The 17,500-nt window shown below is 59.7% G+C and overlaps 1 non-coding gene across 1 annotated transcript; it reads left to right on the top strand.

Moving 5' to 3' along the window:
- Positions 1–13,094: 13,094 nt before the first annotated feature.
- LOC131862965 (5S ribosomal RNA) lies at positions 13,095–13,213 on the top strand. The gene has a single exon (XR_009361900.1). It is a non-coding gene; the product is annotated as a 5S ribosomal RNA (ribosomal RNA).
- Positions 13,214–17,500: the final 4,287 nt, after the last annotated feature.

A 17,500-nucleotide genomic window follows, 5' to 3' on the forward strand; every position in this document is an offset into this window, starting at 1 on the left:
ACGCGACCGAGTAAGGCCACTCAGAGACATCCATTTCCCAGGCATATGCCCCCTACGCACTTTTGGTGGTGCACCCCGCACGAACAATCCCGCCTCGACCAGCCTGAACAATTCCCCTCTCGAAGGAAGGCCTCGGCCTTAATCGTCCACGACAAACAGCTCGACGAGGCATGAAGCACCCACGGGAGCCGGAGCATGACGATGCAGAGTCTCGGTTCACAGGAGCCTGGGAAGAACATCCCGTACGGAACCCTTTACCCGAAAACATCCGAACCGCACATGCTCGCGACAGTCCTGCCGTTAGAGAATGCACCGTGCACGCGACCGAGTAAGGCCACTCAGAGACATCCATTTCCCAGGTATATGCCCCCTACGCACTTTTGGTGGCGCAACTCGCACGAACAGTCCCACCTCGACCCCGTAAACAAGCTTTTTTGCCTCGAAGAGTTCGTCGGAGACGAAGAAGCAACCTTCAGTGCAAACGTAGCACTCTTTTGTGCAACCGCCCAAACAACGCCCCCTCTACCCTCTGTCGAAACACTCGGCATTGCTGCTCCCTAAGGTGAGCTTCTCCTCATAGGCAATTCCGCTCTTATCCGGTCACGTTTGTGTGCCCGAATTTCGCAAGGCAACCTCCATGGGACATGGAAAAGACTCGAGAAGAGAGCTCGCTCACGGGAGAGAGAAGCCAAGGAGACCACGAGAGTGCTGAGAGTGGGACAGCGCTGAATAGGCGGGAGAAGCCTGCGCGTATAAACGGAGATATATATCCAATTGCAACGAAGGAACGTGCCAAAGATCGAGAACAATGGCAGAAATGCTAGTAACGTGCACTTCGGGACCAACGCATCACCGGAAGACAACCGCCAAACATCGAAAGAGTCGCGATGCTCCGCAACCTACGTGCAAAGCGGTCGCACACCGGGTAAGGGAGTGAGAGCCCCAAACATAGCTGGGCGAGGCGCTCACTCCGCTCTTTAATATCTCGTTAATACCGCCAAGGAAATGGCACAAGCACACACACACAAGCATCCTCGGAAGAGGACAGTTCGAGTGACAGGTCAAATCCAAGAGTTCCGAAGACTACCTCCAGGAACAATCGGGAACAAGACCGATTACAAGTCGTCGAGTCTGTTACTGGGCGAACACGAGATGCGCACAGGAAATCGATCAGCCCTCACAATGGCCCAAGGCCAGAGATCGGACTGCTACGATTTACCCCAACAATCATCGTGCCACTCTTCGCAGAGAGGTGATAGACGCCAACGAGCCCGCGCATAGCAATCGAGGTGTAAAAAGGGCGTTGAAGGCAGGAAGCCTGGACGAAAGAGGCTACGAGGTCACCTCGAAGCGGTCTAAGAATCGGGCGCACTTGGGGCGACTACCAGTGCCAACCCCTTATCCCGCGGTGCGTCCGACACACAGAAATTTCCAAGGCGGCCAAGGAGCCTCCCCGCATAGCAATCGGGGTGTGAGGTTACGGATGCAGCATTGATAGCAATCGAGGTGTGAGGCGAAGGATGCAGAAGTGAGAGCCGAGGGATGTAGCAGAGATAGCAATCGGGGTGTGTGATGCAGAAGAGATAGCAATCGAGGTGTGCGGTGGGAAGGGCCCAGCAGCCAGAATGCATGAAGCGACGGATGAAGCAGTGATGACAACCGGGCTGTGAGGAGAGGAGGGATGCAGCCAAGAAAGCAATCAGGGCTCGAGGCAAGGGATGCATCAAGGATAGCAATCATGTTGTGAGGCGAGATTCCAAAGGCTAAACGTGAGAGGCTGCAGGGTCGACTCAGAGAGGTCTATGCATGTGAGAGGCTGAAAGCAAGGTCGACTCGGAGCGGTCTATGCATCGGGCGCGCTTGGGGCGACTACCAGTGCCAACCCCTTATCCCGCGACGCGTCCGACAAAGAGAACGTTCCAAGGCGGCAGAGGAGGTTACCAGCCGAAGGATGCAGTAGCAATAACAGGTATAGTTCCGCGGCGGCCGAGAAGACTCACCGCATAGGAATCGGGATGCGAGGCGAGGGATGCGGCGGGAAGGCCCCGACGGCTAAACGGAAGAGGCTGCAGGGCCGCCTCGGAATGGTCCAAGCATCGGATGCGATTGGGACGACTACCAGTGCCAACCCCTTATCCCGCGATGCGTCCGATACACAGATAGTTCCAAGGCGGCCGAGGAGCCTCACCGCATATCAATCGGGGTGCGAGGCGAGGGATGGGGCGGGAAGGCCCCAACGGCTAGACGGAAGAGGCTTCAGGGCCACCTCGGAATGGTCCAAGCATCGGACGCGCTTGGGGCGACTGCCAGTGCCAACCCCTTATCCCGCGATGCGTCCGATACACAGATGGTTCCAAGGCGGCCGAGGAGCCTCACCGCATAGCAATCGGGGGTGCGAGGCGAGGGATGGGGCGGGAAGGCCCCAACGGCTAGACGGAAGAGGCTTCAGGGCCGCCTAGGAATGGTCCAAGCATCGGACACGCTTGGGGCGACTACCAGTGACAGCCCCCTATCCCGCGATGCGTCCGATACGAAGATGGTTCCAAGGCGGCCGAGGAGCCTCACCGCATAGCAATCGGGGTGCGAGGTGGGGGATGCGGCGAGATGGCCCCAACGGCTAGACGGAAGAGGCCACAGGGCCGCGTCGGAATAGTCCAAGCATCGGACGCGCTTGGGGCGACTACCAGTGACAACCCCTTATCCCGCGATGCGTCCGATACGAAGATAGTTCCAAGGCGGCCGAGGAGCCTCACCGCATAGCAATCGGGGTGCGAGGTGGGGGATGCGGCGAGATGGCCCCAACGGCTAGACGGAAGAGGCTGCAGGGCCGCCTCGGAATAGTCCAAGCATCGGACGCGCTTGGGGCCACTACCAGTGACAACCCCTTATCCCGCAATGCGTCCGATACGAAGATAGTTCCAAGGCGGCCGAAGAGCCTCACCGCATAGCAATCGGGGTGCGAGGTGGGGGATGCGGCGAGATGGCCCCAACGGCTAGACGGAAGAGGCCACAGGGCCGCCTCGGAATAGTCCAAGCATCGGACGCGCTTGGGGCGACTACCAGTGACAACCCCTTATCCCGCGATGCGTCCGATACGAAGATAGTTCCCAGGCGGCCGAGGAGCCTCACCGCATAGCAATCGGGGTGCGAGGCGAGGGATGCGGCGAGATGGCCCCAAAGGCTAGACGGAAGAGGCTGCAGGGCTGCCTCGGAATAGTCCAAGCATCGGACGCGCTTGGGGCGACTACCACTGCCAACCCCTTATCCCGCGATGCGTCCGATACACAGATAGTTCCGAGGCGGCCGAGGAGGTGGGGGATGCAGCGAGATGGCCCCAACGGCTAGACGGAAGAGGCTGCAGGGCCGCCTCGGAATAGTCCAAGCATCGGACGCGCTTGGGGCGACTACCAGTGACAACCCCTTATCCCGCGATGCGTCCGATACACAGATAGTTCCGAGGCGGCCAAGGAGCCTCACCGCATAGCAATCGTGGTGCGAGGTGGGGGATGCGGCGAGATGGCCCCAACGGCTAGACGGAAGAGGCTGCAGGGCCGCCTCGGAATGGTCCAAGCATCGGATGCGCTTGGGGCGACTACCACTGCCAACCCCTTATCCCGCGATGCGTCCGATACACAGATAGTTCCAAGGCGGCCGAGGAGCCTCACAGCATAGCAATCAGGGTGCGAGGCGAGGGATGCGGCGAGAAAGCCCCAACGGCTAGAGGGAAGAGGCTTCAGGTCCGCCTCGGAATGGTCCAAGCATCGGACGCGCTTGGGGCGACTACCAGTGACAACCCCTTATCCCGCGACGCGTCCGATACACAGATAGTTCCAAGGCGGCCGAGGAGCCTCACCGCATAGCAATCGGGGTGCGAGGCGAGGGATGCGGCGAGAAGGACCCAACGGCTACACGGAAGAGGCTTCGGGGCCGCCTCGGAATGGTCCAAGCATCGGACGCGCTTGGGGCGACTACCAGTGACAACCCCTTATCCCGCGACGCGTCCGATACACAGATAGTTCCAAGGCGGCCGAGGAGCCTCACCGCATAGCAATCGGGGTGCGAGGCGAGGGATGCGGCGAGAAGGACCCAACGGCTACACGGAAGAGGCTTCGGGGCCGCCTCGGAATGGTCCAAGCATCGGACGCGCTTGGGGCGACTACCAGTGACAACCCCTTATCCCGCGACGCGTCCGATACACAGATAGTTCCAAGGCGGCCGAGGAGCCTCACCGCATAGCAATCGGGGTGCGAGGCGAGGGATGCGGCGAGAAGGACCCAACGGCTAGACGGAAGAGGCTTCGGGTCCGCCTCGGAATGGTCCAAGCATCGGACGCGCTTGGGGCGACTACCAGTGACAACCCCTTATCCCGCGACGCGTCCGATACACAGATAGTTCCAAGGCGGCCGAGGAGCCTCACCGCATAGCAATCGGGGTGCGAGGCGAGGGATGCGGCGAGAAGGACCCAACGGCTAGACGGAAGAGGCTTCGGGTCCGCCTCGGAATGGTCCAAGCATCGGACGCGCTTGGGGCGACTACCAGTGACAACCCCTTATCCCGCGACGCGTCCGATACACAGATAGTTCCAAGGCGGCCGAGGAGCCTCACCGCATAGCAATCGGGGTGCGAGGCGAGGGATGCGGCGAGAAGGACCCAACGGCTAGACGGAAGAGGCTTCGGGTCCGCCTCGGAATGGTCCAAGCATCGGACGCGCTTGGGGCGACTACCAGTGACAACCCCTTATCCCGCGACGCGTCCGATACACAGATAGTTCCGAGGCGGCCGAGGAGCCTCACCGCATAGCAATCGGGGTGCGAGGCGAAGGATGCGGCGAGAAGGACCCAACGGCTAGACGGAAGAGGCTTCGGGTCCGCCTCGGAATGGTCTAAGCATCGGACGCGCTTGGGGCGACTACCAGTGACAACCCCTTATCCCGCGACGCGTCCGATACACAGATAGTTCCAAGGCGGCCGAGGAGCCTCACCGCATAGCAATCGGGGTGCGAGGCGAGGGATGCGGCGAGAAGGACCCAACGGCTAGACGGAAGAGGCTTCAGGGCCGCCTCGGAATGGTCCAAGCATCGAACGCGCTTGGGGCGACTACCAGTGACAACCCCTTATCCCGCGACGCGTCCGATACACAGATAGTTCCGAGGCGGCCGAGGAGCCTCACCGCATAGCAATCGGGGTGCGAGGCGAGGGATGCGGCGAGAAGGACCCAACGGCTAGACGGAAGAGGCTTCAGGGCCGCCTCGGAATGGTCCAAGCATCGGACGCGCTTGGGGCGACTACCAGTGACAACCCCTTATCCCGCGACGCGTCCGATACACAGATAGTTCCGAGGCGGCCGAGGAGCCTCACCGCATAGCAATCGGGGTGCGAGGCGAGGGATGCGGCGAGAAGGACCCAACGGCTAGACGGAAGAGGCTTCAGGGCCGCCTCGGAATGGTCCAAGCATCGGACGCGCTTGGGGCGACTACCAATGACAACCCCTTATCCCGCGACGCGTCCGATACACAGATAGTTCCGAGGCGGCCGAGGAGCCTCACCGCATAGCAATCGGGGTGCGAGGCGAGGGATGCGGCGAGAAGGACCCAACGGCTAGACGGAAGAGGCTTCAGGGCCGCCTCGGAATGGTCCAAGCATCGGACGCGCTTGGGGCGACTACCAGTGACAACCCCTTATCCCGCGACGCGTCCGATACACAGATAGTTCCGAGGCGGCCGAGGAGCCTCACCGCATAGCAATCGGGGTGCGAGGCGAGGGATGCGGCGAGAAGGACCCAACGGCTAGACGGAAGAGGCTTCAGGGCCGCCTCGGAATGGTCCAAGCATCGGACGCGCTTGGGGCGACTACCGTTGCCAACCCCTTATCCCGCGATGCGTCTGATACACAGATAGTTCCGAGGCGGCCGAGGAGCCTCACCGCATAGCAATCGGGTTGCGAGGCAGATTATTGGGAAGGGAACCCCCTGGGATGCGGCTCAAGCAGTGCCCAAAGGGACTGGAATGCGGAATCACATCGAGAGACCCAAATGCTATACGAGGGCTCAAATCGAATTATCGATTTGGCCACGACAGGGACGCATCGGAACGACTACCTTTGCCGAACCACTCGCAATTGCATCCATACCGAAACCAATAGACATTTCCGTTAGAGCCCTCGCATAGCATTCGGGAATCTCGCATGCCCCTCTAAATCGACCAATGCTGGCGCTCAATGAAAATCCGAGCGCTACCACCGTTCGAGCGCCAGCATTGGTCGAGTTAGAGGGGCACGGGGGAGAATGCTCCAGTCAACACCTCCCCTATATAAGTTATTTGTCCGATTCTCGCACAACCGTAGTCTGCCTCGTCGAATCAAACAACGGTCCCAGATTCCGACTTCCGTTCCGTAGAGACCCAAAAGCTAGATGGAGGCTCGCAAGAAAGAGAGTCGGCGCATAGCAATCGGGTTTCTCGAACGTTTAGGGACCGAGCTCACTTGCGGATAGGGCAAAATCCGCCAAGCAACCCAAAAGCTAGACGGGGGCTCGAATCGAATCGCCTAGGCGGCCACAACAACGACGTGTTGGATCGACTACCAGTGCCAAACCATTCAGCAAGACTAGTCTGTGTCGAGGCCGGATAGAGATTCTCAGAGAGCGCCCGCATAGCATTTAGGAGACCTGCCGCGTCCCTCACACTCGACAAATGGTGGTGCACGTTTATAAATCCGAGCGATCCCAACCCTTTCAAGCACCAACATCGGTCGAGATAGAGGGGCACGGAGGGGGCTGCGTGAGACAACACAGTCCCCTATATAAGTTATTTGTCCGATTCTCACACATCCGAAGAATGGTCATCAAATCGGACAACAGCCCAAACTTCCGACTTCCGTCCCAGAAAGCCCAAGAGCTATCTAAAACGTTCATGGCCGGAACTCGATCGCGGCTATACCAGTCCGCCAAGCAACCCAAAAGCTAGACTGGAGCTCTAGTCGAATCACCTCTGTGGCCATTGCAAGGACGTGTTGGAGCGACTACCATTGCCGAACCATTCCGCAGGTCGAGTCCATACCAAGGCCGCATAGAGATTCACGATGAGCTCCTGCATAGCAATCAGGAGACTTGCCGTGTCCATCACAATCGATAAATCCTGGTGCAAGATTTTTGCATCCGAGCGCTCCAACCAGTCGAGCACCAGCATCAATCGACATAAACGGGCACGGGGGGAGGATGCTCGAGAACACTACCTCCCCTATATAAGTTATTTGTCCGATTCTCAAGCAGCCGAAGTCTGGTCATCGAATCGGGTCAAAGACCACAACTTCCGACTTTACCCACAATGCAAGTCATCGAATCGAACATCGGCCCCCGAGTCGGACTCCATGCGTATGTCAGGTCATCGGACCCAAATTCCGCCTTCCTGCGCATGGCGGGCCATCAATATCAACTCGGTCATCGGACCCAAACTCCGCCTTTTTGCGTATGGCACGCCTTCAAATCGGTCATCGGACCCAAATTCCGCCTTCCTGTGCATGGCGGGCCATCAACATCAACTCGGTCATCGGACCCAAATTCCGCCTTTCTGCGCATGGCACGCCATCAACTCGGTCATCGGACCCAAATTCCGCCTTCCTGCGCATGGCAGGTCATCGGACACAAATTCAGACCTCGCCAATATGCCTACGTATCGAATCGGTCATCGGACCCAACTTCCGACTTCATCCATACTGTAGGGTCTTTGAGGTTGGCGCGGTGCGCTCAACCCAGGGAGTCGACCCATCGAAGCATACACCTCCCCTATATAAGCTATTTGTCCGATTCCCACACCTGTGTAGTTTGCACCTCTGACCAGGACATCGACCCCAACTTCCGAACTCGACTGCAACGACGGCACCAGCGCCTTGGTGCGCACCTTGCGACGCACAGTCCCAACATTCGCCTTCCTGCACATGGCAGGTCATCGGACCCAAATTCCGACCTCGCGAGTATGCCTACATATCGAATCGGTCATCGGACCCAACTTCCGACTTCATCCATACCGTAGGGTCTTTGAGGTTGGCGCGGTGCGCTCAACCCGGGGAGTCGACCCAACGAAGCATACACCTCCCCTATATAAGCTATTTGTCCGATTCCCACACCTGTGTAGTTTGCACCTCCGATCAAGACATCGACCCCAACTTCCGAACTCGCCTCCAACGACCGAACCAGCGCCTTGGTGCGCACCTTGCAACGCACAGTGCCAACATTCGCCTTCCTGCACGTGGCAGGTCATCGGACCCAAATTCCGACCTCGCGAGTATGCCTACATATCGAATCGGTCATCGGACCCAACTTCCGACTTCATCCATACCGTAGGGTCTTTGAGGTTGGCGCGGTGCGCTCAACCCGGGGAGTCGACCCAACGAAGCATACACCTCCCCTATATAAGCTATTTGTCCGATTCCCACACCTGTGTAGCTTGCACCTCCGATCAGGACATCGACCCCAACTTCCGAACTCGACTAAAAAGACCGCACCAGCGCCTTGGTGTGCACCTTGCAACGCACAGTGTCAACATTCGCCTTCCTGCACATGGCAGGTCATCGGACCCAAATTCCGACCTCATGAGCATACCTACTAATCGAATTGGTCATCGGACCCAACTTCCGACTTCATCCATACCGTAGGGTCTTTGAGGTTGGCGCGGTGCGCTCAACCTGGGGAGTCGACCCATCGAAGCATACACCTCCCCTATATAAGCTATTTGTCCGATTCCGACACCTGTGTAGTTTGCACCTCCGCTCAGGACATCGACCCCAACTTCCGAACTCGCCTGCAACGACCGAACCAGCGCCTTGGTGCGCACCAAAAGTGCGCACTTTTGGAGGGCACTTTTGTGCGCTCCAAAGGTGCGCACTTTTGGAGGGCACTTTTCTGCGCTCCAAAGGTGCGCACTTTTGGAGGGCACTTTTTGGAGGGCACTTTTCTGCGCTCCAAAGGTGCGCACTTTTGGAGGGCACTTTTTGGAGGGCACTTTTCTGCGCTCCAAAGGTGCGCACTTTTGGAGGGCACTTTTTGGAGGGCACTTTTCTGCGCTCCAAAGGTGCGCACTTTTGGAGGGCACTTTTTGGAGGGCACTTTTCTGCGCTCCAAAGGTGCGCACTTTTGGAGGGCACTTTTCTGCGCTCCAAAGGTGCGCACTTTTGGAGGGCACTTTTTGGAGGGCACTTTTCTGCGCTCCAAAGGTGCGCACTTTTGGAGGGCACTTTTTGGAGGGCACTTTTCTGCGCTCCAAAGGTGCGCACTTTTGGAGGGCACTTTTTGGAGGGCACTTTTCTGCGCTCCAAAGGTGCGCACTTTTGGAGGGCACTTTTGTGCACTCCAAAGGTGCGCACTTTTGGAGGGCACTTTTCCTGTGCTCCAAAGGTGCACACCTAGGTGAGCACCTTCGACCACACCTTGTAGCACACCAAACTCTGACTTTCGACTTCATCCGCAATGCAGGGTCTTTGAGGTTGGCGCAATGCGCACAACCAGGGGAGTCGACCCATCAAACCCAACACCTCCCCTATATAAGCTATTTGTCTGATTCTCATACATGCGTAGCCTGCAGGAGCAATTAGGACATCGACCCCAACTTTCGGCTTCTAAACGAAAACAAGGTCTTTGAGGTTGGTGTAATGCGAACAACTAGGGGAGTCAACCCATCAAACCCAACACCTCCCCTATATAAGCTATTTGTCTGATTCTCATACATGTGTAGTCTACAGGAGCAATTAGGACATCGACCCCAACTTTTGACTTCTTAACGAAAACAAGGTCTTTGAGGTTGACGTAATGCGCACAACCAGGGGAGTCGACCCATCAAACCCAACACCTCCCCTATATAAGCTATTTGTCCGATTCTCATACATGTGTAGCCTGCAGGAGCCATTAGGACATTGACCCCAACTTTTGACTTCTTAACGAAAACAAGGTCTTTGAGGTTGGCGTAATGCGCACAACCAAGGGAGTTGACCCATCAAACCCAACACCTCCCCTATATAAGCTATTTGTCTGATTCTCATACATGTGTAGCCTGCAACAACGATTAGGACATCCACCCCAACTTCTGAATTCGTCTGCGTTGACCGCACCAAAGGTGCACGCCTTGGTGCTCACCAAAATCCGACTTCCGACTTCTTCTGCTATGCGGGGTCTTTGAGGTTGGCGCAGTGCGCACAACCAGGGGAGTCAACCCACCGAATGCAACACCTCCCCTATATAAGCTATTTGTCTGATTCTCATACATGCGTAGACTGCAGCAATGATTAGGACATCCACCCCAACTTTTGACTTCTTAAACAAGACAGGGTCTTTGAAGTTGGTGCAGTGCACACAACCAGGGGAGTCGACCCATCAAACGCAACACCTCCCCTATATAAAGCTATTTGTCCGATTCTCATACGTGTAGTCTGCAGCAGCGATTAGGACATCGACCCCAACTTCCGAATTCGTTTGCATTGACCGCACCAAAGGTGCACGCCTTGGTGTGCACCCTGGAGTGCACTTTGGTGCTCACCTCGGTGCACACTTTGGTGTGCACCTCGGTGTGCACCAAAGGTGCGCACCTTGGAGCGCACCAAAGGTGTACACTTTGGAGCGCACCACATAGGGTCTTTGAGAGGTTGGCGCAGTGCGCACACCAAGGTGGGTGTTGAGGTGCGTGCCGAGGTGGGTGGGTGCTAGGGTGCGCTCCATGGTGGGTGCCAGGGTGGGTGCGTGCTAGGGTGGATTCCAAAGAGGGTCATAGGGTGGGTGCCAAGGTGGGTTGGTGATATAGTGGGTTCAAAGGTGGGTACTAGGGTGGGTTCCAAGGTGGGTCACAAGTTGGGTGCCAGGATGCGTGGGTGTTAGGTTGGGTGCCAAGGTGGGCTCCTGCGTGGGTGGGTGCTAGGGTGGGTTTCAAGGTGGACGCGAGGGCGGGTGCCAAGGTGGGTAACAAGTTGGGTGTTAGGATGGGTGAGTGCTAGAGTGGGTGCCAAGGTGGGTGGGTGCTAAGGTGGATGCCAAGGTGGTTCACAGGGTGGGTGGGTTCTAGGGTGAGTTCCAAGGTGGGTCACAGGTTCAGTGCTAGGGTGGGTGTCAAGGCGGGTGTCGAGGTGCCTGGGTGCTAGGGTGTGGATGCCAATGTGGGTCATAGGGTGGGTACTAGGGTGGGCTGCAATGTGGGTGCCAAGGTGGGTAACATGCTCGGTGGGTTCTAAATTGGGTGCCAGGGTGGGTGTGCACCCACCTTGCCCGAGGTGGGTGCCAAGGTGCCAGTGTGGGTGGGTGCTAAGGTGGATGCCAAGGTGGGTGAGAAGGTGGGTGATAGGTTGAGTGGTAGGATGGGTGGGTGCCAAGATGGGTCACAGGGTGGGTGCAAGGGTGGGTAGGTGCTAGGGTTGGTGTCAGGGTGGGTGGGTGCTAGGTTGGGTTCCAAGGTGGGTGCGAGGGTGAGTGTCAAGGTGGGTCACAGGTTAGGTGCTAGGATGGGTGAGTGCTAGGGTGCAAAGGTGCCAGGGTGGGTGCTAGGATGGGTCGATGCTAGGGTGAGTGGCAAGGTGGGTCCACAAGTGTCAAGGTGGGTGCCGAGGTGGGTGCCAAGTCGGCGACTGCTATGGTGGATGCCAAGGTGGGTCACGGGGTGGGTGCCAAGTTGCTAGGTTGGGTTCCAAGGTGGGTGCCAACGTGGGTGCTAGGGTGCGTGGGTTAAAGGGTGTGTCACAACGTGGGTGCCAGGATGGGTGCGCACCCACACTGGCCAAGACGGGTGCGGGTGCAAGGTTGGGTTCCAAGCCCGGTCACAGGCTGGGTGCTAGGATGGGTGGGTGCCAAGGTGGGCACCAGGGTGGGTGCACCCACCCTGGCCAAGGTGGGTCACGGGGTGGGTCCTAGGGTGGGTAACGGGGTGGGTACTAAGGTGCGTGCCAAGGTGGGTCATAGGGTGGGTGCCAAGGTGGGCACCAGGGTGGGTGTGCACCAACCCTAGCCAGGGTAGGTCACGGGGTGGTTGTCGGGGTGGGCGTCAAGGAGCCAAGGTGGGTGGCAAGTAGCCAAGTTGCGTGCCAAGGTGGGTGTCGGGGTGGGTGCCAAGGATCCAAGGTGGGTGCCAAGGAACCAAGGTGGGTGTCTGGGTGGGTGCCGAGGTGGGAGCCAGGGTGGGTCCCAAGGTGAGTGCAAAGGTGGGTGCCAGGGTCAAGGTGAGTGCCAATGTGGGTTCCAAGGTGCCAGGGTCAGGGTGAGTGCCAATGTGGGTTCAAAGGTGCTAAGTTGGGTGCGAGGTTGGGTGCGAGGGTGGGTGGGTGCCAAGGTGTGCTAGGTGGAAGCCCGGGTGGGTCGGCATCCCATGGGTGTCGAGTTGGGTGCCTGATGGGTGCTTCTTGTCAAGTTTTAGTCGTCGGGACTCATTTCGAGCCTTAGAGGTCGTTTCTTGTCCGGTTGCCCTGTCTTCGACCTGGGAACCCAATTTTGGTCCTCGGGTCCCATTTTTTTTTGTCTCGCATCCCACTTTTGGCCTGTGGCCTTTTCGGGGTCGATTCTCGTTTTGGGCATCAGAGCATGTTTCTTCTCCTAAAACCCAATATTTGTTTATTAAGTCTCGGAACACATTTTTGTTCTCGTGGACCCATCATGGGTCTTGGAACGCATTTGTGGTCCTTGGGTCCCATTTTGCATCCCGAAACTTGTGTTTTGGTGCTTGATCCCTATTTTGGGTGCCCACCTTGCACCAAGTGCGCACCCGGGGCAAACCGAGCGCCTTGGTGCACCGGGGCAAGATCGAGCGTGCACCCGAGGCGCCCCGAACATGCACCAAGGTGCACTCGGCCCACATGTGAGCGCAGGTCGTTGCGCCCGAGGTGGTGTGTGGGCACCGCGTTGCAGACGGGACACTGCACGCACACGACGCCCCCTCCAGGTGCACGCACGTAGGCCGGGCCGGGTGCACACCCGACGCCCTAGCAAGGTGCGCGCACCCGGGCAGGGCTCACACTTGGCGAACGGGGCGCACTTCGCGAGGGAGGGTGTGCACCTCGACGGGGGTGGGTGGCCGGGGTGGATTCGCACGTGGGTCGCGGTTTGCTAAGTACACACTGCGACAAGCTCATAACGGGTGCGATCATACCAGCGTTAGTGCACCGGATCCCATCAGAACTCCGCAGTTAAGCGCGCTTGGGCCGGAGTAGTACTGGGATGGGTGACCTCCCGGGAAGTCCCGGTGTTGCACCCTTTTTTAGTTTTTCGCCGGGCGTCGCAATGCTATTTGAATAAACCTTTTGCCCGTTTGCGTTCTCGTCGGGGCCGGGCCGGGCCGGGGTGCGCTGCCCGCACTACCGCGCGCGCGGGGGGCGACACCGAGCGCGCACCCGAGGCGCCCCGAGCACACAGGCCACGGTGCAACCCGGGCGTTGTGCGCGCACCCCGGTGCGCCCGAGGTGCTGCGCGCGCACCCAGGTGAAATCGGTGTGCACCTCGGCCAGTGCGCGCTCGGTCGAGTCGCGCACGTTGGCCAAGGTGCACGGTGATGTTTCTTACTCTAAGGTTCCGCACCAGACGCCCGGGACAGGTGAGCGAAGCTGGGCGGGGCCGGGTGCGCGGCCGGGGCAGGTGCACGCAGCTGGAGAGAGCTTTGGAGCACACTTCGGAGCGCACCAATGATGCGCTCCATTCAAAAGTTTCCTGAAAAGGCAAAAAAAGTTGAGATTATAGAATTTCCCACTTGAGAGATTGTAAAAAAAAAAAATTTAAAATGAAGGAAACGCGGGTGCCAAGGTGTGCGCAGCCCAGCCCACCCTGGCGAAGGTGCACGCAAGGTGCGCACCCGAGGCAAACCGGACAATTAACCCAACTTTCGACTTCGCGCGCACCTTGGAGCGCACTTCGGAGCGCTCCTTGGTGCGCACCAATCTTGGGCACCTCGGAGTGCACCATGGCGCCCACCAAGGTGCGCACCCGGGGCAAACCGAGCTCCGACTTCGTGCGCACCTTGGAGCGCACGAAAGGTGCGCACCATGGCGCCCACCAAGGTGCGCAGCCCAGCCAAGGCGTGCGCATCAAGGTGCGCACCCTGGCGAAGGTGCGCACCCGGGGCAAACCGAGCTCCGACTTCGTGCGCACCTTGGAGCGCACAAAAGGTGCGCAACCCAGCCAAGGTGTGCGCACCCCGGTCAAACCGAGCTCCGAATCGTGCGCACCAGAGGTGCACGCCATCGTGCGCACCTTGGAGCACACTTCGGAGCCCTCCTTGGTGCGCGCCGATGTTGCGCACCTCGGAGCGCACCCGGGGAAAACAATGCAATTAACCCGACTTTCGACTTCGTGGGCACCTCGGAGCGCTCTCGGGTTCGCACCTCGGAGCACACCGAGGTGCGCACCTTTGATGCGCTGCCTTCACCAATTTCCAGAAAAGGCAAGAAAACATTGAGAAGGTGTGCGCACCGAGGTGCCCACCCTGGCGAAGGTGCACGCGAGGTGCGCACCCGGGGCAAACCGGGCTCCGACTTCGTGCACGCCGCACCTTGGAGCACACTTCGGAGCGCTCCTTGGTGCGCACCAGGGCGCGCAACCCAGCCGAGGTGCCCACCCCGGCGAAGGTGCACGCGAGGTGCGCACCCGGGGCAAACCGGGCTCCGACTTCGTGCACGCCATGGTGCCCACCGCGGCGAAGGTGCACGCGAGGTGCGCACCCGGGGCAAACCGGGCTCCGACTTCGTGCACGCCGCACCTTGGAGCACACTTCGGAGCGCTCCTTGGTGCGCACCATGGTGCCCACCAGGGCGCGCAACCCCGCCGAAGGTGCACGCGAGGTGCGCACCCGGGGCAAACCGGGCTCCGACTTCGTGCACGCCGCACCTTGGAGCACACTTCGGAGCGCTCCTTGGTGCGCACCATGGTGCCCACCAGGGCGCGCAACCCCGCCGAAGGTGCACGCGAGGTGCGCACCCGGGGCAAACCGGGCTCCGACTTCGTGCACGCCATGGTGCGCACCGCGGCGAAGGTGCGCACCCGGGGCAAACCGGGCTCCGACTTCGTGCACGCCGCACCTTGGAGCACACTTCGGAGCGCTCCTTGGTGCGCACCAGGGCGCGCAACCCAGCCGAGGTGCCCACCCCGGCGAAGGTGCACGCGAGGTGCGTACCCGGGGCAAACCGGGCTCCGACTTCGTGCACGCCGCACCTTGGAGCACACTTCGGAGCGCTCCTTGGTGCGCACCATGGTGCCCACCAGGCCGCGCAACCCAGCCAAGGTGTGCGCACCAAGGTGCACGCGAGGTGCGCACCCGGGGCAAACCGGGGTCCGACTTCGTGCACGCCGCACCTTGGAGCACACATCGGGGCGCTCCCGGGTTCGCACCGGCGTTGCGCACCGTGGTGGGCACCTCGGAGCACACCAAGGTGGGCAGCGAGGTGCGCACCTTTGATGCGATGCCTTCACTAATTTCCATAAAAGGCAAAAAAAAAACGAGATTTTAAAATTTCCGTTTTGAAAGATAGTGAGAAAAAGGGAATGCTGGTGCCATCTTGAGCCCGCCCTGGTGCGCAGCCCAGCCAAGGTGTGCGCACCAAGGTGCCCACCCTGGCGAAGGTGCGCGCCCGGGCAATTAACCCAACTTCCAACTTCGCGCGCGCCAGGGTGGGAGCGCACCCAACAACCGGGCCTGGGAAGAGCCAATGCGAGAAACCCCACCAAACGCTCTGACAAAAAAAGAGGGGGCGCTCCAGTAACCCCGCTTCGGAGCGCACCCTGGGCAAACCCAGCCAAGGTGCCCACCCCGGCCAAGGTGCAGGCGAGGTGCGCACCCGGGGCAAACCGGGCTCCGACAACGTGCACGCCGCACCTTGGAGCACACTTCGTAGCGCTCCCGGGTGCGCACCTCAGAGCACACCAAGGTGGGCAGCGAGGTGCGCACCTTTGATGCGCTGCCTTCACTAATTTCCAGAAAAGGCAAAAAAAAAAGGAGATTTTAAAATTTCCGTTTTGAAAGATAGTGAAAAAAACGGAACGCGCGTGCCATCTTGAGCCCGCCCTGGTGCGCAGCCCAGGTAAGGTGCCCACCCTGGCAAAGGTGCGCACCCGGGCAATTAACCCTACTTCCGACTTCGTGCGCGCCAGGGTGGCAACCGGGCCTCGGAAGAGCCAATGCGAGAAACCCCACCAAACGCTCCGACAAAAAAAGAGGCGGCGCTCCAATAACCCCGCTTCGGAGCGCAGCCGGGGCAAACCCAGCCAAGGTGCCCACCCCGACGAAGGTGCACGCGAGGTGCGCACCCGGGGCAAACCGGGCTCCGACAACGTGCACGCAGCACCTTGGAGCACACTTCGAAGCACTCCCGGGTGCCCACCGGCGTTGCGCACCGTGGTGGGCAGCGAGGTGCGCACCTTTGATGCGCTGCCTTCACTAATTTCCAGAAAAAGGCAAAAAAAAATGAGATTTTAAAATTTCCGTTTTGAAAGATAGTGAAAAAAAAGGAACGCGGGTGCCATCTTGAGCCCGCCCTGGTGCGCAGCCCAGGCAAGGCATGCGCACCAAGGTGCCCACCCGAGGTGCACACCCGGGGCAAACCGGGCTCCGACTTCGTGCAGGCCGCACCTTGGAGCACACTTCGGAGCGCTCCTTGGTGCGCACCATGGTGCCCACCAGGGCGCGCAACCCAGCCAAGGTCTGCACACCAAGGTGCCCACCCCGGCGAAGGTGCACGCGAGGTGCGCACCCGGGGCAAACCGGGCTCCGACTTCGTGCACGCCATGGTGCCCACCGCGGCGAAGGTGCACGCGAGGTGCGCACCCGGGGCAAACCGGGCTCCGACTTCGTGCACGCCGCACCTTGGAGCACACTTCGGAGCGCTCCTTGGTGCGCACCATGGTGCCCACCAGGGCGCGCAACCCAGCCAAGGTGTGCGCACCAAGGTGCACGCGAGGTGCGCACCCGGGGCAAACCGGGGTCCGACTTCGTGCACGCCGCACCTTGGAGCACACATCGGAGCGCTCCCAGGTTCGCACCAGCGTTGCGCACCTTTGATGCGCTGCCTTCACTAATTTCCAGAAAAGGCAAAAAAAAACGAGATTTTAAAATTTCCGTTCTGAAAGATAGTGAAAAAAACGGAACGCGGGTGCCATCTTGAGCCCTTCCTGGTGCGCAGCCCAGGCAAGTTGTGCGCACCAAGGTGCCCACCCTGGCGGAGGTGCGCGCCCGGGGCAATCCGGGCTCCGACTTCGTGCACTGCATGGTGCCCACCAAGGCGCGCAACCCAGCCAAGGTGCCCACCGCAGCGAAGGTGCACGCGAGGTGCGCACCCGAGGTGCACACCCGGGGCAAACCGGGCTCCGACTTCGTGCACGCCGCACCTTGGAGCACACTTCAGAGCGCTCCTTGGTGCGCACCAGGGCGCGCAACCCAACCAAGGTCTGCACACCAAGGTGCTCACCCCGGCGAAGGTGCACGCGAGGTGCGCACCCGGGGCAAACCGGGCTCGGACTTCGTGCACGCCGCACCTTGGAGCACACATCGGAGCGCTCC

This window comes from Cryptomeria japonica, unplaced genomic scaffold, assembly GCF_030272615.1.
Source record: "Cryptomeria japonica unplaced genomic scaffold, Sugi_1.0 HiC_scaffold_54, whole genome shotgun sequence".
Lineage (NCBI taxonomy): Eukaryota > Viridiplantae > Streptophyta > Pinopsida > Cupressales > Cupressaceae > Cryptomeria > Cryptomeria japonica.